Source organism: Lepus europaeus, chromosome 3 (genome assembly GCF_033115175.1).
Source record: "Lepus europaeus isolate LE1 chromosome 3, mLepTim1.pri, whole genome shotgun sequence".
Lineage (NCBI taxonomy): Eukaryota > Metazoa > Chordata > Mammalia > Lagomorpha > Leporidae > Lepus > Lepus europaeus.
The window spans coordinates 163896941-163920328 of NC_084829.1; the positions used below are offsets into that span (position 1 = coordinate 163896941).

At 49.0% G+C, this 23388-nt stretch overlaps 1 pseudogene; it reads left to right on the top strand.

Moving 5' to 3' along the window:
- Positions 1 to 13778: 13778 nt before the first annotated feature.
- LOC133756702 (fibronectin type 3 and ankyrin repeat domains protein 1-like) lies at positions 13779 to 19732 on the top strand (annotated as a pseudogene).
- Positions 19733 to 23388: the final 3656 nt, after the last annotated feature.

The following is a 23388-nucleotide window of genomic DNA, read 5'->3' on the forward strand; positions in this document are numbered from 1 at the left end:
AGATAAAAGGTTCCCCGTCCTTGCATGGAAACGTCCTTTTTAAAATTTAAGGTGAACAAGTTTCATGTGTTTCATATATACAGATTTAGGAACATAATGATGCTTCCTTCCCACCCTACCGTCCTTTCTTATTTTCTACAGTGACATACTTTTGAGTTTGTTTTGTAATCATAAGCTTAACCCTCCACTAAGTAAAGAATTCAACAAATAGAAGGAAAAAAAACTTCCTCAACAGTAGAGACAAGGGGCTGTAAACAATCACTTCTCAAAGTGTCAGTTTCGCTTTCATTACATTATCTTGTACTCTTACTAGTTACCACAGATAAGGGAAATTATATGGTATTTGTCTTTTTGGGATGTGCTTTTTTCACTAAGTATAATGGTTTCCATTTGCATCCATTTTGTTGCAAAAGACAGGATTTCATTGTTTTTTACAACTGACTAGTAGTATATATACCACATTTCCTTTAGTCTTCCATTGATGGACATCTGGGTTGATTCTATATCTTGGTTATTGTAAATTGAGCTGCAGTAAACTGGGGGTGCAGATAACTTTTATTTACTGATTTCATTTCATTTGGGTAAGTTCCCAGGAATGGGATGGCTGGATCATATGGTAGGTCTGCATTCAGATTTCTGAGGTCTCTGTACTGTCTTCCAAAATGGCTGTACCAGTTTACATTCCCAGCGACAGTGGATTAGGGTACCTTTTCCCCCACATCCTTGCCAGCATTTGTTGTTGATTTCTGTATAAAAGCCATTCTAACCAGGATGAGGTGAAACCTCATTATAGTTTTCATTTGCATTTTCCTGATGGCTAGTGACTCTGAGCATTTTTTCATGTGTCTGTTGGCCATTTGAATTTCATCTTTCGAAAAGTGTCTATTCAAGTCCTTCACCCATTTCTTAACAGGATTTTTTTGTTTTAACTGTTGTTGAGTTCCTTGAGCTCTTTATAGATTCTAGATATTGGAAATGTGCTAATAACAGAAACTTTAAATTCGGATAGAAGTAAACTACAGCCCAGAATTCCCAAAGGAAAAGTTCTTAGGTCATATGTTCTAAAAGGGTGCTATACCACTGGTTTTAAAAATCAAATGTTGGAGGAAAGGGTGCTAGGAAGTAACATTTTAGAAACCTTGCATGCCTTGGGAATAGCATTGTAGCACACGGGGTTAAGCCGCCTACAACACTAGCATTCTATATCAGAGTCGGTATCATAGTCCTGGCTCCTCTGCTGATGATCAGCTTCCTGCTAATGCACCTGGGAAAGCAAGGAGGATGGCTTCAGCACAGACCAGCTCTGGCCACTGCAGCATTCGGAGAATGAGCCAGTGGATGGAAGATTGTGGATGTGCACATTCCTCTCTCTCTCCCTCCTTCCCTCCCCGTCACTGCATTTCAAATAAATAAATCTTAAAGAAATCATGCATGCCTTGTTTGCCGACATATAAAGATTAGCACTCTGTCAGCTTTTGAACTACTAACCAAATACATGGTGTTATATAAATGCTAGTCGTTCAATAAAATAAGTCAGTAACATCCAATCAATAAAAGTAACCATTTCCCTATATATCAAAATACAATAAAACAAAACTCAAATTTATCAAAAATTGTTAGTCCACAAAATATTAATTTTTACGAAGAATACCAAAGGAATCCACACACCTTGCAACTCATGTCTTATCAATAGCTGACTTTATGGCATTGTGTCTGCTGCTTGAGGACCTGCATCCCATATCACAGCACCAGTTTGCAGCAAGGCTACTCTGCTTCTGGTCTAGCCCCATGCTAGTGTGCATAGGGAGCAGTAGGTAATGGCCCAGGTACTTAGGTCCCTGCCACCCACGTGGGAGACCCAGATAGAATTCCTGGCTCTTAGCTTCTCCCTGACCCAACCCCTGCTGTTGCAGCCTTTTGAGGAGTGAACCAGTGGATGGAAGATGTTTCTCTGTCTCTCCGCCTTTCAACTAAATATTCAAAAGCATAACCTCCCAACAGTGACTAGGTGGTGAGCTTTTGCTGCTGTCCTAACTGGAAAACTGCACTTACATGGCCTGGGTAAACAGGAAAAGGGTATCTTTTATTTTACAAGCCTTACCTCCTTTTAAAACAAAGTTTGCAAATGTTTTATTGCCACCCTTCTTTATGTCTTGGTTTTCTTCACTAAGAAATTTAGAGGTAAGACACTTTGGAAGGGCCACCTCCCAGCCCTGTAGTGAGAAGTGTCTGTAGGTAAGCCTTTTGCTTGTTTTTTTGCAGAGCAAGAAAAGCTTGCTTGTCACAGGTGCACCAATGGACTTCTTTTATCAAAAAGCATCCAGTTGTCCAAAAGCTTGCACTACAGAGCAAACTGGAAAACACTGACCTTGTTCCTGAGGGTGTATGTGCTTTGTCAGTAGGTTTATGAAAACCGGATGGCCAGGTCCAAATAAAGATTTCAGTTCTGCGTTCACATCATTGTATGCCATGTTGAATTGGAATGTGTGGATTTTGAGAATATCTTCAGTGAGGCTGGCTGTCACTTCATGGCTCCTTCCATCATGGGAAACATACCATACACTAATAAAGATGATTTTGTGTTTGTTTCTTTTTTATTTATTTATTTGACAGGCAGAGTTAGACAGAGAGAAAGGTCTTCCTTCTGTTGGTTCACCCCACAAATGGCCGCTATGGCTGGAGCTATGCTGATCCGAAGCCAGGAGCCAGGCGCTTCCTCCTGGTCTCCCATGCAGGTGTAGGGCCCAAGCACCTGGGCCATCCTCCACTGCCTTCCCAGGCCACAGCAGAGAGCTGGACAGGAAGAGGAGCAGCCGGGACAGAATCCGGGGTGCCGGTGCCGCAGGCGGAGGATTAGCCTAGTGAGCCACGGCGCTGGCCCGTGTTTGTTTCTTAAACACTGGTGGTGTAGTGAATTAATTTCTGACTCAATTTCTTTTTTCATTTTTTTTCTGAGTTCCCACTTCTTTGGCACAGGAAAAATTGACTTGATGTACACCTAAGTTCTTTCATGTCCCAGAACCTGATGGGGTGATGATGAAGGAGTTAGGTTAATACAGGAATTTTGAGACTGAACAATCAGTTAACGTTGTTTCAATAGGTGTCCAGGTTGGGAATCATGCTGTTTTATTACAATTCCAAGTAAGGGTGAAAGAAGGCTTTGCTGAACAGGCCTTTTTTTTCTTAGAAAGTAGTTGGGTACCAATGTGATGCCGCGTGCCAAGCCTCTCCTCTCGGTGGACAGGAGTGGAGGTGAATGCTCAACAAAGACCCTGTTGGGGGACCCAGCACTCCAGTATCCCAGCTCCCACAGCTGGCCCTGGAGAATTGTGAACTCGAAGGGTTGGCGTGCACCAGCCCTAGTGTAGAAGCCGGCGGACTGAGTGCCTGGACCTCAGGTGAGGGTCCCAGGCCTTGGGAAGGAGGCTGTGAGTCACGTGGTCCCCCAACAGACCTGAGCCTGCATGTGGAGAAAGGGCGAGGCTGGCTGCGCTGGCATCAGCGCTTCTACCTGCAACCTGAACTGCTCTCTCCACTTGCTTTTGCATCTTCACAACTGTCCATGCCACTCACTCGACACCCTAGGTATTGCCCAGGAGAGAACGGTCTATCCCAGTGACCACAGCTAGAGATGACCCAGCTTACTCCTGTAAACGTCAAAGATGAGAAGATTTAGAATGACACCCTGAACAAAGGCCCCTAGAACAAACAGCAACTCAGTTACTTGTGAGGACTGCTACTCTACAGAGGAGGAGAAAGCATCCACAAGTGCCGTCCTTAGCTCCTGGGTGCAGTCACACACGCGGTGTGGAATCTGTTGTTCTAAGGGACCGAGGACCTGTGGAACCCCGCACGCCCAATGTAAAGGTACAGATGTATACGGAGCATGAGGAAGTCTATGGTGCTTACACCCCACACTTAGTTTCTTAACTGTTTCAGAAAGCATTTGCTAAAGGTATAAAAAAAAACAGAAATGGCATGTTGCTGCTGCATGTCACATGGCCAGGTAATGAAAGAAGTCACATGGTCTCATGGACTGCCACTGTGACAGAGGTCACACAGGACACATGGACTCACACTGTCACAGAGGTCACACAGGACTTATGGATTGGATTGACAGGTCACACAGCACTCATGGAGTGACACTGTGACAGAGGTCACACAGGACTCATGGACTGACACGGTGACACAGGTCACACAGGACACATGGACTGACACTGTGAAAGATGTCACACAGACTCATGGACTGACACTGTGACAGAGGTCACACAGACCATGGACTGACACTGTCACAGAGGTACACAGACCATGGACTGACACTGTCACAGAGATCACACAGACTCATGGACTGACATTGTGACAGAGGACACAGAGACCATGGACTGACACTGTCACAGAGGTCTCACAGACTCATGGACTGACACTGTGACAGAGGACACACAGACCATGGACTGACACTGTGACAGAGGTCACACAGACTCATGGACTGACACTGTGACAGAGGACACACAGACCATGGACTGACACTGTGACAGAGGTCACACAGACTCATGGACTGACACTGTCACAGAGGTCACACAGACTCAGGGACTGACACTGTGACAGAGGTCACACAGACTCATGGACTGACACTGTGACAGAGGTACACAGACTCATGGACTGACACTGTCACAGAGGTCACACAGGATACACGGACTGACACTGTGACAGAGGTACACAGACTCATGGACTGACACTGTCACAGAGGTCACACAGACTCATGGACTCACACTGTCACAGAGGTCACACAGACTTATGGACTGACACTATCACAGAGGTCACACAGACTCATGGACTGACACTGTCACAGAGGTCACACAGGACACATGGACTGACACTGTCACAGAGGTCACACAGGACACATGGACCCACACTGTGACAGAGGTCACAAAGACTCATGGACTGACACTGTGACAGAGGTCACACAGACTCATGGACTGACACTGTCACAGAGGTCACACAGACTCAGGGACTGACACTGTCACAGAGGTCACACAGACCATGGACTGACACTGACAGAGGACACACAAACTCATGGACTCACACTGTCACAGAGGTCACACAGACTCATGGACCCACACTGTGACAGAGGTCACACAGGACACACGGACTGACACTGTGACAGAGGTACACAGACTCATGGACTGACACTGTCACAGAGGTCACACAGACTCATGGACTCACACTGTCACAGAGGTCACCAGACTTATGGACTGACACTGTCACAGAGCTAACACAGGACAAATGGACTGACACTGTCACAGAGGTCACATAGGACACATGGACCCACACTGTGACAGAGGTCACACAGACTCATGGACACACACTGTGACAGAGGTCACACAGACTCATGGACTGACACTGTGACAGAGGTCACACAGACCATGGACTGACACTGTGACAGAGGTACACAGACTCATGGACTGACACTGTCACAGAGGGCACACAGACTCATGGACTGACACTGTCACAGAGGTCACACAGACTCATGGACTCACACTGTCACAGAGGTCACACAGACCATGGACTGACACTGTGACAGAGGTACACAGACTCATGGACTGACACTGTCACAGAGGGCACACAGACTCATGGACTGACACTGTGAAAGAAGACACACAGACCATGGACTGACACTGTCACAGAGGTCACACAGAATCATGGACTGACACTGTGACAGAGCTCACACAGACTCATGGACTCACACTGTCACAGAGCTCACGCAGACCATGGACTGACACTGTCACAGAGCTCACACAGGACATATGGACGGACAGTTTGACAGAGGGCACAGAGCACTCATGGACTGACACTGTGACAGGGGTCACACAGACTATGGACTGACACTGTCACAGAGGTCATACAGACTCATGGACCCACACTGTGACAGAGGTACACAGAGTCATGGACTGACACTGTCACAGAGGACACACAGACCATGGACTGACACTGTCACAGAGATCACACAGACCATGGACTGACCCTGTGACAGAGGTCACACAGACTCATGGACTCACACTGTCACAGAGGTACACAGACTCATGGACTGACCCTGCGACAGAGGTCACACAGACTCATGGACTCACACTGTCACAGAGGTCACACAGACCATGGACTGACACTGTCACAGAGGTCACACAGACTCAGGGACTGACACTGTCACAGAGGTCACACAGGACACATGGACTGACACTGTCACAGAGGGCACTGAGCACTCATGGTCTGACACTGTCACAGAGCTCACACAGGACACATGGACTGACACTGTCACAGAGCTCACGCAGGACATATGGACTGACACTGTGACAGAGGTCACACAGACCATGGACTGACACTGTGACAGAGGTCACACAGACCATGGACTGACACTGTCACAGAGGTACACAGACTCATGGACCGACACTGCGACAAAGGTCACACAGACTCATGGACTCACACTGTCACAGAGGTCACACAGGACACATGGACTGACACTGTCACAGAGGTCACACAGAACACATGGACTGACACTGTGACAGAGCTCACACAGACTCATGGACTGACACTGTGACAGAGGTCACACAGACTCATGGACCCACACTGTGACAGAGCTCACACAGAACACACGGACTGACACTGTGACAGAGCTCACACAGATTCATGGACTGACACTGTCACAGAGCTCACACAGACTCATGGACTGACACTGTGACAGAGGACACACAGACCATGGACTGACACTGTCACAGAGCTCACACAGACTCATGGACTGACACTGTCACAGAGCTCACAGACTCATGGACTCACACTGTGACAGAGGTCACACAGACTCATGGACTCACACTGTGACAGAGGACACACAGACCATGGACTGACACTGTGACAGAGGTACACAGAGTCATGGACTGACACTGTGACAGAGATCACACAGACCATGGACTGACACTGTCACAGAGCTCACACAGGAATAATGGGCTCACTTGTGACAGAGGGCACACAGGACTTGTCTGTCTCTGAGCAATGTGTAGTAAATGGGTTTGTGTTCGGAATGTTTAAGCAACTCTTCAGCTGTTTCTCTAGTGTGCTTGCATCTGAGCGTCCCTGGTGTCTGAATGTTCTCTCTGCAGGGAGCTACTCTCACCTGATGTCTGAATTACCGCAGCTTCCTCCTCCCCCGGGTCTGGCCTCCCTGGTCCCTTAGCTGAGGCATCTTCAGGCTCTCTGCTGCCCTCGTGCTTCACTGACACAGTCCCACCATTTTTGGGCCCCTCTCACTCACCGTCTCCGTCTTCCTCCGCAGTGGTGAGGGTTCAGGAGGAGAATGGTATGTGCCCTGCCAGTCTGGGCGTCCGTGGGTTCCCCACAGAGGGCGTGCCCAGGCTGTGTCCAGTCCTGGCACCCTCAGAACGTGGTAGTGTCGGAAGGGTGAGGGGCAGCAGCTGAGCTGCCCACAGCCCCAGGACCCTCCCAGGGGGTGCACAATACCTGGGCTCACAAAAGTGAATGAAAACGTCCACTTCCTTTGCACCAGACCCGGGAGCGGCTGAAGCAGAAGCCCTCGCCACTCTGAGAGGCTGTGGAACCAAGTGAGCATCTAAGAGTACGACGGAGCCCAGAGTGAGGATGGGAGGCGGAAGGCTCTTAGGCGTTGTGTTCACAGCAAGCCAAGGGCCCACGTCCCCCTAGTGAGAAGCTGTTGATGACGCAAAGTCAAGGTCATCTATGGATTTTTTCCTATCTAAACCTACGTTTCTCTCCCTGAGGTGTGATTTGGTCTACTGGTATCCAGTGTGTGTGTGTTCTATTCATACCTCAGGTGCAGCTAGTGTAACTCAGCGGTCGAGAATGTTCCCTGCGGTGACCTTGCACACCACTGCCCCTGTGGATGGCAATGTCCCCAACGCAGCTTCTGGCCTCCTCGGGCCTGCAGTGACGGTGTTGCCGTGGTCGGGAGTGCTTTGGGCCCACTGACTATGTGATGATCCCTGGCTACTGTAGATCTCCTTTTGAAGATGCGTGGAATGGTCATTGATGTCTGCTTGGTTTCAGGGTTTCTGAAATAACTGGGCTTTCTTTTCTCTGTTTCTGTACCGTGATGCAGATTCGCCACTGCATTTTGCGGACTTGAAGCGAGCTTGATTGTTGGATCATCTTCCCCAAAAACTGGGTCCCCTGGGGATTGCATAATCTTGCAAGGTGATCTGTGGGGTTCTCTTTCCACTCTGTGATGTCCTGCCGATTGTGACAGTTTGCTTTTGACAGGACACTCTTCACCTAGCTGTTTCGTGCACTAAGCTCTTGCGTATCTAGCACAAGGTTCTGCACTTTATGTAGTTGGCCATCAAAACCTAACTGAAGTATCCACTATTTTTTTTTTTTGACAGGCAGAGTGGACAGTGAGAGAGAGAGACAGAGAGAAAGGTCTTCCTTTGCCGTTGGTTCACCCTCCAATGGCCGCCGCTGCTGGCGCGCTGCGGCCGGCGCACTGCACTGATCCGAAGCCAGGAGCCAGGTGCTTCTCCTGGTCTCCCATGGGGTGCAGGGCCCAAGGACTTGGGCCATCCTCCACTGTACTCCCAGGCCACAGCAGAGAGCTGGCCTGGAAGAGGGGCAACCGGGATAGAATCCGGCGCCCCAACCGGGACTAGAACCCAGTGTGCTGGCGCCGCAGGCGGAGGATTAGCCTATTGAGCTGTGGCGCCGGCCCCACTATTTTTTTCCTTCCTCTGTGTACCCCCTTCTTTTCTTTCTTTCTTTCTTTCTTTCTTTCTTTCTTTCTTTTTTTTTTTTTAAAGATTATTTATTTGAAAGGCAGAGTTACAGAGAGGCAGAGGCAGAGAGAAGTCTTCCATGTGTTGGTTCACTCCCCAGATGGGAGCTGCACCCATCCAAAGCAGGGAGCTAGGAGCTTCTTCCGGATCTCCCACATGGGTTCAGGGACCCAACAACTTGGGCCATCATCTACAGCTTTCCCAGGCCATAGCAGAGAGCTGGGTTGGAAGTGAAGCAGCCAGGACTCGAACCAGTGCCCATATGGGATTCCGGCACTGCAGGCAGTGGCTTTACCCGCTATGCCACAGCACCAGCCCCCTGAAGTATCTATTATTAAAACACTTGTACCACATCTAAATTGAGCCCTGGTTGACAAACTTGTTTATTTAACCTAAAAACATATAGCAATAATTCCTAGAGGAAGCAAATGCAATGTTCTCTAAAACAAAATTTTAAAAGTCACCTAATCCCTAATAGTTAAAATGATATACAGAGCACTGAAAAGCACACCCCAAAATAGAATATTTTTGCAATGTATTTGGGCATCTAACAAGAGGCCTGTAGTTATTTTCACCACAGAATTTCATCGATCTTGGCTTGTTTTCATTGATAAGACTTTGGGAGGCATAGACTTAGATTAGGATTCAGAGACTTGAAATCTTCTGATTTTAACCACTTTCGGTAGCCAAGAAGTACATGGGCAGCGAGCACCCCGGTCAGCTCACGGGGCCTGGCGCACCACTGTGTGCCTCGGGGGCTGTCTCAGGGACTGTCACCCTCCCTCCGGCGCCAGGACACAGCAAGGCTGCAACCATTCAGAACAGCTTGGCTCACGCTCCTCTGGGGAGGTGTCCAACGTGACCCATCGCGCCCTTCCTCTTTCTGACATTTGCTTTTCTGCTGCGTACTCACGTGACTTAGCCTTTTTGGTCTCCCGACGTCTGTGTCCCTTTGTACTGGCTCTGTCATATCTGCTGTGTATCTTCAGGTATCAGCAGCAAGGTAATTGCACCCCCATTTCTAAAGGGTGAGGCATTTTCTGTCCTCAGAAAGATCGCTATGATGAATCTCACGTGCAACAAGGGTTTTCAGAACTGGGCAGCAGCCAGCGGTCACTGCTATACTCTGAGTGTCAAAAACCCGCCCAGGTGACCCGGGAATAGACCTGGAGGACCTGAGGACTGTTTTTGTTCCAGAGCAAATTTTGGGGCTGGTGTTGTGTCACAGCAGGTTCAGCTGCTGCCTGCAACACCCGTGTCCCATATCAGAGCCCGGTTCAAGTCCTGGCTACTTTCTTCAATTCAGCTCCTTCCTAATGTGCCTGGGAAAGCAGCAGAAGATAGCCCAAGTGCCTGGGTCCCTGCCCCACATGTGGGAGACCAGGATAGAGTTCCTGGCTCCTCGCTTTGGCCTGACCAGCCCCAGCTGTTGTGGCCTTCTGGGGCGTGAACCAATGGATGCAAGAACTCTCATTTTCTCTCTCCCCTTCTCCCTCTCTCTGCCTTTTAATTGCATGAAATAAATCTTTATTTAAAAAACATAAAGCCAATTTGTGCATAGCCACAGTGTGTCGGGGATCTGTAACATTGTAACCACAGCAGTGTGGAAAGAATAGGAGGCCAGCAGTGGCCCATTCTCCCACCCAGTGCAGACGAGAGCCAAGCATGTCCAACAATTTGGTCAGCAACCAAGAGGAAGCACACCAGATGCCGACAGCCTCCCACCTACTGCCAAGAAACGTCCCCCAAACTGCTGTTTAAACTCTACTCTGGCATGACCTGCAGTGACCCGTGACCCCGACCGCTGAGTGCAGAACTTGCGGAATGTTTATTCTTCTGTATTCTGATGTTCAGCAAGCACAGCAGGAATATACAAACACGGGGGTGGGGGTGGAGGCCACCCCCCAAGAAAAGCCCCTGCCTGCTCCCTGCTCCCTGGTTCCTTCCCTGGTTCACAAGAATGATTGCTCCCACAGGGAACTGGCACTGTGCTTGCTTGTTGTCTGCAGCCTGGAGACAGACCCAGCGGGCCGAGGAAGGCGTGGGGTCCAGTGCTGCAGCCCAGCTCTGCACCTCCTTCTTTGAGTTCAGTGACTGCTGCCTCCTCCTGGTCATGAACTGGATTCTGAAGCATGGCCGTGGAAAACAAGACGCAGCAGGGCCAATCATGGGCCCTTTCATCAAAGCTCTATTTTACTATTTAGAATCACATCTCTAGGGGTGGATGTGCTCTCAAAGCTACAGAAAAAAACAGCTGCTCACAACCCAGCAGGTCCAATGCCAAGTCCATCTTTTCTTCTAGACTCCTCCCCAATGGCTTCTACCTCTGCACCCAGCGGAGAGACCAAGGTAGAGACCAAGAAGTCGGCCTTGACTCCGTCCTCTCTCACCTTCCTCCTCCCACTGCCCTCCCCATCAGTGTCACACCCTGTCCTCTCCTCTCCACTGGCACTGCTGCCCTGTGTGTTGACGTCTACTTAGCAGCCTGCAGTGCCAGAGTCTGGCTGATGCCTGTCCCCCTCCACCCATTTCCAGCTAATCCCCCACGCAGCTCAGGAGCCCTCCCCAGCTAGCACACCTGCCCAGGCCCCCCACTCCCTTCCCTACTTGTCTTTTGCCATCTAGAGCCCAGAAAGGGTCTGTGTTTTGGATTATCCTCCTCTCTACAAGGGCCATAACCACGTACCATCCACGTGTGTGGAAACCACTGTGGCCGAGGCTGTGGTATGCTCAAGGCGGCAGTTCTCGGTAGCCCCGTGCAGACAGTATCTGTCAGTCACCCCAAGTTTGTCCCCCTCAGCAGCTGCCTGACCTGTGCTTCCCCCATTCTGCTCCTGCCTTTCCACCCCAGCCCCTCCAGTCACTGGAAGGCAGCACCTTTTCCCAAACGCCCACCTCCGTGGGAAGCTCTTTCCCAACTCACATCAGCAAAAGAAAAGCACTCCAGGGAGACAAAGGGCCCTCCAGTCAACCAGCACCTGGCTGGTGGTCTCCGCCCCGGGGAACCGGGGAACCGACCTCCGCCAGCTCCAACACCTCCCTGCTTGCCTCTCCCTGGTCATCTCTCCCCAGCCAGTGTGCCCCTCGCACTCTAAGCCTAGCCCTGCTTAGAGGATTGCTACTCAGAGTCTCTCTTCCACCTGCAAGCTTTATGCTTGGCACCTGCTATCTCTGTCTGCTCCCTACGTTTGCCTGCTTAACAACCCTTGCTCTTCACTTCAGACAGAACGTCTGAATGCACAGGGGTCCATCGCCCCTTCCAGGTTTCTCATGGCTCGCATAAAGCACGCTGGGGGAATCTATACACTTTTTTGCACGCTACTCTGTCTGCCCGTCTGTCTCCCCACTTGATGTCCTTGAGACAGGAGCTGTGGGTTGTTCATTCTCCTGTATTAGCACCCAGATTAGGGTCAACCACTTGCATGATCGTCATAAAATGTGTGTTCTAGAAGTCAATGAGACAGACTCCTGTTGCTGCTAATAGCAGGGTAGTCGCAGGTGTATGTTCCCACTGAAGACAGCAAAAAGAGTGGCATAAGTTGCTGTATTTTTAAAAAGCGTCAACGCAATAGCAAGAGAGCAAGGAATCCTCACGCCACAGCTGAGATGGAGACAGGAACCTGGAGGCGTCCTGGGTGCTGAGCCGGGCCTTTGCCACCGCCCTGGGTAACCTGAGCCTCAGTGTTAGTCACTTTTGAGGCACAGGATGCAAGGGGCAAAATCTGGGCTCAACCTCAAGAGGGAGCCCAGTAGGAGACCCTCACCCCGTAGAGTGGGGGATCATTAGAATAAGGGCAAATGAAGACTTGGCCCCTCCAAAGGTCTGCAGTGAAAAGGGCCTGCGTACAACTTTCAGTCTCACTGGGGAAGGAAGAGAAAGAAAGCTCCCCTGACTCTCACACCACTTAGCAGCCAGAACTCCAACTACCTCGCTGGGCTAAAAATAATCTCAAGCCAGGGCCTGCGTGGTGGCACAACGAGTTAAAGCCATGGCCTGCAGCACCAGCATCCCATATGGGCACTGGTTCAAGGCCTGGCTGCTCCACTTCTGATCCAGCTCCATTCTAATGCACCTGGAAACAGAACGGAGGGTGGCCCAAGTCCTTGTGCCCCTGCACCCACGTGGGAGACATGGAACAAGGTCCTGGCTTCGGATCAGCCCAGCTCCAGTCATTGTGGCCATTTGGGGAGTGAACCAGTGGATGAAAGACCTCTCTCTCTCTGTGTCTATACCTCTCTCTCTGTAACTCTTTTAAATAAATAAAATAAATCTTCCATAAAATAAAATAATCTCAAGCTAAAGATTGAATTTAAATTGCCCCACTAGTACTTTTAAGAAGCAAACACAAATCCTCTTTGAAAAAAAAAAATCTTCCTTAATCCCAGGCCTGAAATATATGAATAAACACATATCCGAGAAAAATGCACAACCCACAATGCGAGTGAATGTACAAACAAGCGAGGGAATGAGGAACCATGAGTAAAAACTGGAATGTGTGTGTGGTTATCAACATAGGTAAATATCCATCTATAGATTTGGATATATAGATGCACATAAGGATATAGATATACAGATGTTAGTATAGATACAGGTACAGATATATAGCTATAGGTATATCTATATAAATATGTATATATATAGCTATAGATATATATATATAGCTATAGATACAGATGCATATAGATACAGATATGCAAGGCCTTAAGATACATTGTGGAGAATTAGAAACTATAAAATAGGACCAACTACACATAAACAACAGACAAATAGAATTTCTATCAGTGAAAGAGGGAAGACTTGAAAGGAAAATCCCACAGGACAGGTTTGGCAAATTAGATACAGTTGAAGACACAATTTAGAAATTATAAAGATGTAGCACAGACCGATAGACTACATGAACGCTGCATTAAGGTAGAGTGACTTCCGGTGCACATCCAAAGAGCGGTCCAGGAGGAAAGAGACCTCGGGAAAAGCCAGAAAATGAAGAGATGGTCATGGACATGTGTCTAAAATGCGTGAAAACCACCAGATCAAAAATTCAGGAAGGTCAACCACGTCCAGACCAGCTAACTGATTTTATGTGAGGTAAACAGACTTCATGGACTTCATAACCAAACAGGTGCGTAGTGAGACTGCCCCCACCTACGCTCCCACCCTCCTCCTCCCTCCTCGCTTCTTCCTTCAGTTTTTACAACAACAAACTTTCCGTTTGTGTTCATAAGCTCAGCCCTCCACTAAGTAAAGAATTCAGGGGCTGGCTTTGTGCCTGCATTGCTGGCATTCTGTGTGGGCACCAGCTCGCATCCTGGCTGCTCCTCTTCCTTTTTTTTTTTCTTTTTATCTTTTTTTTTATTTTTATTTTTGACAGGCAGAGTGGACAGTGAGAGAGACAGAGAGAAAGGTCTTCCTTTTCCGTTGGTTCACCCTCCAATGGCCGCTGCGGCCGGCACGCTGTGGCCAGCGCACCGCACTGATCCGAGGCTGCTCCACTTTGGATCCAGCTTCCTGCGAACGTGCCTGGGAAAGTGCAGAAGATGGCCCAGGTGCCTGGTCCCCTGCACCCAGGTGTGAGACCCAGAAGAAACTCCTGGCTCCTGGCTTTGGATTGGCCTACACTTGGCCGTTGTGGCCATTTGGGGAGTGAAACAGTAGATGGAAGACCTCTATGTCTGTCTGTCTGTCTGTTTCTCTCCCCCCTCTCTCTTTGTAACTCTGCCTTCTTAAATAAATTTTTAAAATATTTAAAAAAAAAGTCATGGAAAATGGAATTGAAAGACAAGTTTATTCTAAAACAAAAGAATTTGACAAATAGAAGAAAAAAACCCACTGTTTCTCAACAGTAGAGACAAGGGCTGTAAACAATCATCAGTTCTCAAAAATGTCAATTTAGCTGCTATACAGTACATATTCTGTACTCTGTTGTTACCACAGATCAGGGAAAACATGATATTTGTCTTTTGGGGACAGGCTTATTTCACTAAGTATAATGGTTTTAACTGAATCTTACAATCAATTAAAATAGATTTTAGATTAACACAAAGTAAGGGAGCTTACCACCAAACCCACATAAAAGGAAATTCTAAATAACGTATTTCACGCAAAAGAAAAGTGTTATTTGATGAAATATCTGACATGAAAATAGAAGGAAAGATCAAAAACAGTGGGAATTATTGTGATCACATGAGATCATATCTGGGGCCTCAAAAAGTGATAAAAATTGATTTTTTATTATTTTCTCTTTATTCAATAAAACATGCATACAAAAATAAAGATATAGAAAGGAGATAGGATACATGAGCGATATGATTAAAAATATTGACCTACCTTACTTACAATATTGTACCCAACAACTAATGAACGCACATTATCTACTTTATGCTGTGTCAAAGCAAGTCTTCAAAGGAATGAAACAACATAGATTATATTATATTATGTGACCAGAACTCTCTCGTCTGTTTGGTACCTAGTAAACAGTACTGAGATCATGGATCAACTAAACACAATAATGAGGGGCTGGCATTGTGGCCTAGTGGGTTGAACTGCTGCCTGCTAGGCCGGCATCCTGTTTGGGGACCAGTTCCTGGCCTGGCTGCTTCACTTTGTGTCCAGCTCCATGCTAATGCACCTGGGAGGGCAATGGAAGACGGTCCAAGTATTTGGGCCCTTGCCACCCATGTGGGAGACCCAGATGAAACCCTGGCTCCTGCTTCGGCCTGACCTGGGCCCAGCTGTTGCGATCAGCTGGGAAGCGAACCAGTGAATGGAAGATCTCTCTGTGTGTCTGTAACTCTGCTTTACAATTTTTTTTAAAGATTGATTGATTTATTTGAAAGGTAGAGTTACAGAGAGAGAGAGAGAGAGAGAGAGAGCTTCCATCCACTGGTTCACTCCCCAAATGATTGTAATGGCTGGAGCTGGGCCGATCTGAAGCCAGGAGTCAGGAGCTTCCTCAGATCTCTTACATGAGTTCAGGGGCCCAAACACTTGGGCTATCCTCCACTGCTTTCCCAGGTCATCAACAGAGAGCTAGATCAGAAGTGGAGCAGCCAGGACTTGAACCAGCATCCATATGGGATGTCGATGCAGGCGGAGACTTAACCTACTATGCTGAAGCACTGGCCCCAGTTAAATGAATCTTAAAGAAAGACTAGTAATGAAAATTTGAGCATGTTTTGAATGAATGATGACATTGTACTTTATCTCGAAATGTGCAAAATGCAGCTAAAGCAGAAGGTAGAGTATAAGTCATAGCCTTGCCTGCTTATATTACAAAATGAGCAAAACCAAATGACTGAACTAGGTTCTGGTAGGAGTGTGGTGGGATCCACGTCTTCATGGTTTGCTTCCTGAAACCATACAGAACAACAAGGAAAATGTATAAAATCACTAACGGTTATGTCTTTCAGTAGGATAAAGGAAATCTGCAAACTCTAAAACATCAACATGAGTTTGGGGAAAAAAAAAACAACACCAGAAATCAGTATAATTGATACAGGTAGTTATTATAGAGTACCAGGAAAAAAGTGGGTGTTACCAAAGGGTTAGTAACAACACAGCACAGAAAATACCAGGAAATATCCAGGAGAGAGAGCCAGCTTGAAGGGAATCCTGCGAGCATGTCCGAGAGTGAACGGGACAGGGGATGAGGAACTGGGAGGATGGAAGACAGAATACGGAAAGCATCTGGGGCCAAAGTTCTGAGGATAAAAGGGATTGCTTGTCATTCTAGCTCTGGATGCAGTGAGGCTCTAACCGACAGAGCCAAGCAGGTGACCTTTCAGCCGAGTTGAGTTCTTCTATGAAGAGCTGGACTAGCAAAACCCAACACACACAACATGAGTTTTCCAAGTCAATATTCTCCATAGAAAGCTTTTGCAAGAAACAGAAAATGAACGCTTCTCATCAGAAGGAAAATATCAACCAAAAAAACTCACTACAAAACAGACTACACAACACACGACATTACAAAATTAATTTAAAGGAAAACAACCTATAAAGTAATTAAAATTCTGAAACAACATCATAAAAAGTAATTTTTGAAAATTCAGAGAAGAGGTGATTGAAACTCAGAAAAAGTTTTGAAGAAAAATGCAAAATCGTTTCCTGTTGCAAGGTGCACACGAGAGAATAGGGACAGAAGAGACAAACACTAAAAAATCAAGAATTTGGAGAAAGTAGCTTAAAGGGATTCAAGAAGAAAGACAAAATACAAGCAAAAGAGAGCCAACATTCATATAATTAGCCTGCTCAAAGAAAGAAAACAATGAAACAGAGCAGACATTTCAAACTATTCATGAAAATTTCCTGGTGATTTTTTTTTTTACTTACACTAATGACTTTTATTTTAACATATTTAATGACATACATGCAATAGTTGGGGTAGGGGTACAACCCAGCCTAGCCCCACCCTGGAGCTTCCAGGTGGGTCTGGCCATCTTCCTAAGGCAAAGCCCTATGACTTGAGTTGGGGAGGAGACATGCAAATGCGGGCAGCAGGACCACCTCTGCGCCCCGCCCCTGGCTCATTTCCCTCCATAATGCCCAGGCTGATCCCCAGCCCCACACTCTGCACCTCTGTCCTCTTTGTCCTCTTTGTCCATCTGCTTGCTCTGCTCCCCACCCTCTCTGCAAACCTAACGAGGAACAAATATGAACTTGACCCAGCAAAAGGGGGTCCAGTGTTGCTCTGGGACAGGGCCTGCTCTGCTCCTGGCCCCAGGCCTAGTGGGAACAGAGGCTCTTGGTGTGCAGGGTGCCCCACGCACAGCCACACACCATTGCTAACTGCAGCAGCGTGTTGGTGTGGTCCCTGGGCTTGGTGTGGGGAGGAGGCACCGCAGTGAGCTATCACAGCTGGGGCCGGAGGTTGGAACTCTGTAGACAGCTGTAGGAAGTCTTTACCTAATGCTTTTTTTTTTTTCATGATATCTTATTTATTTATTTGAGAGGTAGAGTTACAGACAGTGAGAAGAAGAGACAGAGAGAAAGGTCTTCCATCTGCTGGTTCATTCCCAAAATGGCCACAATGGCCGGAGCTGGGCCTATCTAAAACCAGGAGCCAGGAGCTTCTCCCGGATCTCCCACACAGGTGCAGGGGCCCAAGCACTTGGGCCATCTTCTGCTGCTTTCCCGGGCCATAGCAGAGAGCTGGATTGGAAGTGGAGCAGCTGGGACTCGAACCCGCGCCCACATGGGATGCCATGCCGAAGGCGGAGATTAACCTACTGTGCCACAGTGGCGGCCCACCTAATGCTTTTTTTAGGTGGGTAAAATGCATATAGCGTTTTTACACGGAAGAGGAGTTTGGCGTTGAAGGAAGAGGATGTAGTGAGGACGTGCTGTACCGGCTGCCACGTAGGTCGGCTTGGGCACCCTGCAGAAACAGGCGCCTGCTCAGTGTCCACAAAGAGGCTTCAGATAAATCAGATTTAATACGTGACAAAGCACCTCTCAGCAAAATGGGCAACGGAGTGGATAATTCAATAGAAACTGTTCTGGCACAGCTGGTCATCTGTAAGCAAAGAGAAGTAAATAAAATGCACACGACCTCCCATCGTACAGAAATAAATTCGGGCAAACTAGAAATTAAACTCAAAATAAAAAGAACAATAAAACCCTTCAAGAAAAAAATAGGTTTACATCAACACTCTTTGGGTGAGAGATGCTTCTATCTGGAAACCATGAAATGACCAAGTGGCAGACAGCCCTAAGTGAATCCAGAATTAAAAACTTGGGTATGAGAAAGGAAAACAATGAAGCACAATTAAACATGAACAAAAACAACGAAAATAGAGACATTGCTAAGGAAAGGTTTAATGTCTGTAATATATGGAGAATTCTTACTACCTGGCAGGAAGAATGCAAACACTTAATAACATAGCAGGAAAGAGACTCAGGCAATTCACAAAAGAACACATTCTGACAACAGAAGTAAGAAAAGCTGATTTCATGCAAAATAAAGTGAGAATATAGCACTCACCTGGCCCCAGGACAAAGAGCTGGCCAAGAGAGCAGGGGCAGGGGAGCGTGAGGGTGAGATTTTGGGGGGGGACAGGGAGAGGGAGGGATGGATGCAGGGAGAGGGAGGGATGGATGCAGCTTGGGTGGGGGGTGAGAGAGGAGCTGGTGAGAATGCCAGACAGTGGCCGCTGAGAAGACGCCAGGTCTCAGGGCACCCGTGGTGGGGGATATTTACGACCCCATTGCTCTTAGTGGTCCCAGCACGCGAGCACGCAGGGCTGGGGAAGCCACTGACTGCCCTGCACACCCTGGGAGGCCACCATCACGATTCAGGGACTGGAGTCCCTGGCACTCAGTGAGCGCTGAGTACTTCCACCGAGCTGTCCTCGTGAACGAAGATTTGCTTCTTGGGATACTTCAAGGAGGCCAAGTGAAGCCCGATGGTCCCGATAGGATTGGCTTAACTGTTCTGACGGTCGCAGCCCCAAAAGGCGATACCAGGCTTCTGAAGATCTCAGCTTCTAATGGCACAGACGTGAAAGTGAAGAATGGAAGAGGCACGGACAGTCTAGTGCTTCCGTGCTAGGCGGGTCACCTGGATGCTGTGAGATACCTCTGTAGACATGGAGCCTCCTGGGTGGCTGGAGACCTGGGAGGCTGCTCGGCTCTGCACTGGGCTGGAGACCTGGGAGGCCGCTGCGGTGCGGCTGAGTGGATGATCGGGACACTGGTTAGGATGGCCCTCGCCGCGGAGTCTCTTCAGGGTCGGGGAGCCAGAGGGTGGCCTCTTTCTTCACCGAGGCTGGGAGCCGAGCTGAACGTCAAAGATGGAGATGGACAGACGCCGCTCACGGAGGCCGTGTTGGATAACCATGAAGAGTTAGTTCCGTTACTTCTTGACCGAGGGGCAGCTGTAAGAATAAAGAATGAATTTGGCAAAGGTGTCCTAGAAATGGCCGGAGTGTTCGACCGACAGAAGTAGTGTCCTTATTAGAATAAAGAGGGAAAAGCCGCGGTGAGACAATACTTCTGCCAAATGATGAGACAGTAAAATGCAGCTGTTGGGACAAAGGCCACGGCTTCCAGGGCTATCGCTTGTTTATTTAGCTGGAGATCCACGGTGACTTTTTTGAAACATATGACTGTTCCTATTTTCAAATACATCTTTTTTGAGGCAGGCACTGTGGCGTAGTGGATAAAGCCGGCACCTACAAGTGCCAGCATCTCATATAGGGGGCGACTTTAGTCACGGCTCCTCCCACTTCTGATGCAGCTCTCTGCTGTGGCCTGGGAAAGCAGAAGACGGCCTAAGTCCTTGGGCCCCTGCACCCATGTGGGAGACCTGGAAGACGCTCCTGGCTCCTGGCTTCGGATCAGAGCAGCTCCGGCCCTTGTGGCCAATTTGGGAGTGAACCAGAGGATGGAAGACCTCTCTCTCTCTCTCTCTCTCTCTCTCTGCCTCTCCTTCTCTCTCTGTGTAACTCTGACTTTCAAATAAATAAATGAATGAATAAATTTTAAAAAAGAGAAATATATCTTTTTACCTAAAAAAGTAAATGCAGATTCAGTTCTATGCTCCTGGCATCAGCATTTGGGGAGAGAACCAGGGGATGGAAGATCTCTATCTCTCTGCCTTTCAAATAAAATGAAAATAAATAAATAAATAAATAAATAAAATTTTTTAACATTTAAAGCTCTATAGTGAGTGGCTGCCTGGTCCCCAGAACTCCACTTGCTCCACTGTCTTCCTCGACCTAAGCTGTCAAAAGCATGCAACACATTTTAGTTTTCCTCGCACCCTACTTCAAAGTCACATTTCTATATTATTTGTGGTAATGCAAGCTGCTACAAAAAAAAGCCAAAGAAATTGAACGGCCCAGGACGGAGTCCCAGGTGACTGAGGGTTCCCCCGGTGACGTCTTGGGCTCTTACGAAGTGTTTGGTAAAACCACCGCTGCAGGACCGGGAAGGCAGGTGGACCTCGCACTTCCTCAGCCTGTGGCTCCCAAGAAAACAACAGGTAAATTGTAGAATGAGGGATTCCTGGCTGTGTAGGGCAAGGTATTGAGAGGAAGCAGTGAGCCCAGAAGAGCAAGCTGGCTCGTAGAGTGAGGTGGAGCAGGGACGGGGGGGACAGCAACCTGCAGCCAGGCCAAACCGAAGGTCCAGTTCCCTGCAGCCACCCGGCGGAGGTAACACCGCCACGGCTTAGGCTCAGCATCTGTCTCAGCGTCTTCCTGCTAAGGGAAAAGGCAGGGTGTGGGGAGGCCCCATCCCGGCAGGAACGTTGCTGTAAGGATGCAGGGCAGGGCCCCAGGGTGACCGTCATCAGCCAGGGGGCGGCAAGGAAGGGAAGAGTACGGATGGAAGTGGAGGGAGGCACCGCACCCAGGTGATGTTTTGAGTGACTGGCACATTTTCCTTGGCAGGCAGTGTCCCTGAGCCTCCCAAGACTCAAACAATTCTGTTGCCAAAGGTACCTCAAGCTCGGCCTGAGCTGGGCTGGGCAAGGGATGGCGCCTGCCACAGCCAAGTGTGGATTGCAAATAAAGGTATTTTTTTATTACAATTTATTTTATTTATTTGGAAGGCAGAGTTACAGAGACAGAGGGAGAGGTAGAGACAGAACCACTGGTTCCCTCCCCAAATGGCCACAATGGCCCGGGCTGTACCAGGCCAAAGCCAGGAGCCAGGAGCTTCATCCGGGGTTCCCATGTGAGTGCAGGAGCCCAAGCACTTGGGCCATCTTCTATTGCTTTCCCAGGCCATTAACAGAGAGCTGGATCAGAAGCAGAACAGCCAAGGATTGAACCAGCACCCATATGGGATGTCAGCACTGCAGGTGGCTTAACCTGTTATGCCACAATGCTGGCCCCTGAAAATATGTTTTTAAGTTGTGTCTGAACTGGACACATAGACTTTGCTTTCTTGCCATTATTTAGGGACACATAGACTTTGCTTTTTTGCCATTGTTTAGTGAACAATACCATGTAGCAACCACTTATACAGCAGGTGCATTGCATTGGGCGTTTGAAGTGATCTAGAGGTGACTGATGCATACAGAGGGTGGGCGTAGCTACTGTGCAAATACAAGGCCACTTGGCATTACGGGCTTGAGCATCGGGAGACTCTGGTGCTGGAGCCATTCCCTGAGGTTCCCAGGGACCACTCTCCAGCGTCAAATGACCGTCCCAGCTCTCTGGCCTGCCAGGAGGGCACGCTCCCTACCGCTCAGCTCAGACATGCCTTGCAGGATAATGGACAAGCATTCCCAGAGGCAAAGCAGGCCGAGGGGCAGTGGACCAGGGACTTGCTCCCAGAGAGCAGAACTGAGATCTCATGGAGGGCAGGTCCCTCAGCCAGGACAGCTGCTCTTGCCATTCCTGCTCAATGGGACCATCACAGCTGTGGACCGGGCACAGATATGGGCTTCCCATCTACCATCTGTATGTGAGGATCCCAATGGCCATGTTTCTGTCAGCCCAGCAGTGTGTGTCAGGCTCTCTTTGAGTGTGCACAACACCAGCCCACCAGGATCGGCATCTGGGACAGAGGAAGTTGCCCAGGCGTTCCTGCTGAGCTGGGCGCAGTGCCTGCTTGGGGAAGGGTGGCCAGGGGCATCTACTCAAGGGCCGAAGGTTGCCCACAAGTCCCCGGTGGCCAGGACATGGAGGTCCAAGTGGGGGTGGCATTTCCCAGCCTCCCCCTGTCCTAAGCCCCCTCCCCCTCCCCAGCGGCTGGATGTGTTTGCTGCACAAGGCTCTGTGCAGTGGACGTGGGGTGGAAGGGCTGTGTCCAGTTTCCCACCTCAGGTCTTGGGCTTAGAAACCACCTGGGAAAGACAAGAGCCTCTGCCACTGGGTCTGTGTAACTGCTGAGCAGAGCCACCTGCCCACCTGGTCCAGGTGCAGGGAGTTCACGGAGGTTCCACCATCACTCTTTGAGAGACAACAGCTGGCGCGGCCCTGGCCCTGCACTCGGTTTGTTGGGGAGGGGTGGTGTGACTTACAGGGTGGTGGGTTCATCTCTTACAGGTGCTGCAAGGCATCACCACAAGCTTAGGGGCGTGAAGAAGACCCAGCTGTGTGCTGTCTCGCAGGAGGTCCTGTGCCTAACACCGAGAGGCAGAACTGAATTCCTCCTGGAGGCGCGGGGGGCAGAAGCTGCATCTCCGCCTTTTCCGCATCGGGAGACCTCCCGCCCTGGCTGGCTGCCCTGCCTCTCCCGCAAAACCCGGAAAACCACAGAGCCTTCCCCCTCCCTGCCTTCTGCCTGTCAGCACCATTTTCTCCCGACCTCCTTCTTAATGAAGAGCCTGGTGATGGCCCGGGGCCCACGTGGACGTCCCTGGATCACCACCACTGCAAATCGCACCTGCAAAGTCCCTTTTGTCACACACTTGGGAGGGGACGGTGGGAAGTACACAGGTGTGCACTATTCTGTCTTGCAGATGGGAGGCGGAGGAGGAAAAGGCTGGGGCGAGTTAAGAAAAATGAAGCCAGTGAGAAGCCCAGGTGCCGGGCGACTCCCAAACACGGTACACGTGTGCGAACGGAGGCGCGAGCGCTGGTGGGAAGCAGAGAGGAGGGAGTGCTGGCTTTCCGGGGGGTTTCCTCTCTGCAAAGGTAGTTTTAAAAG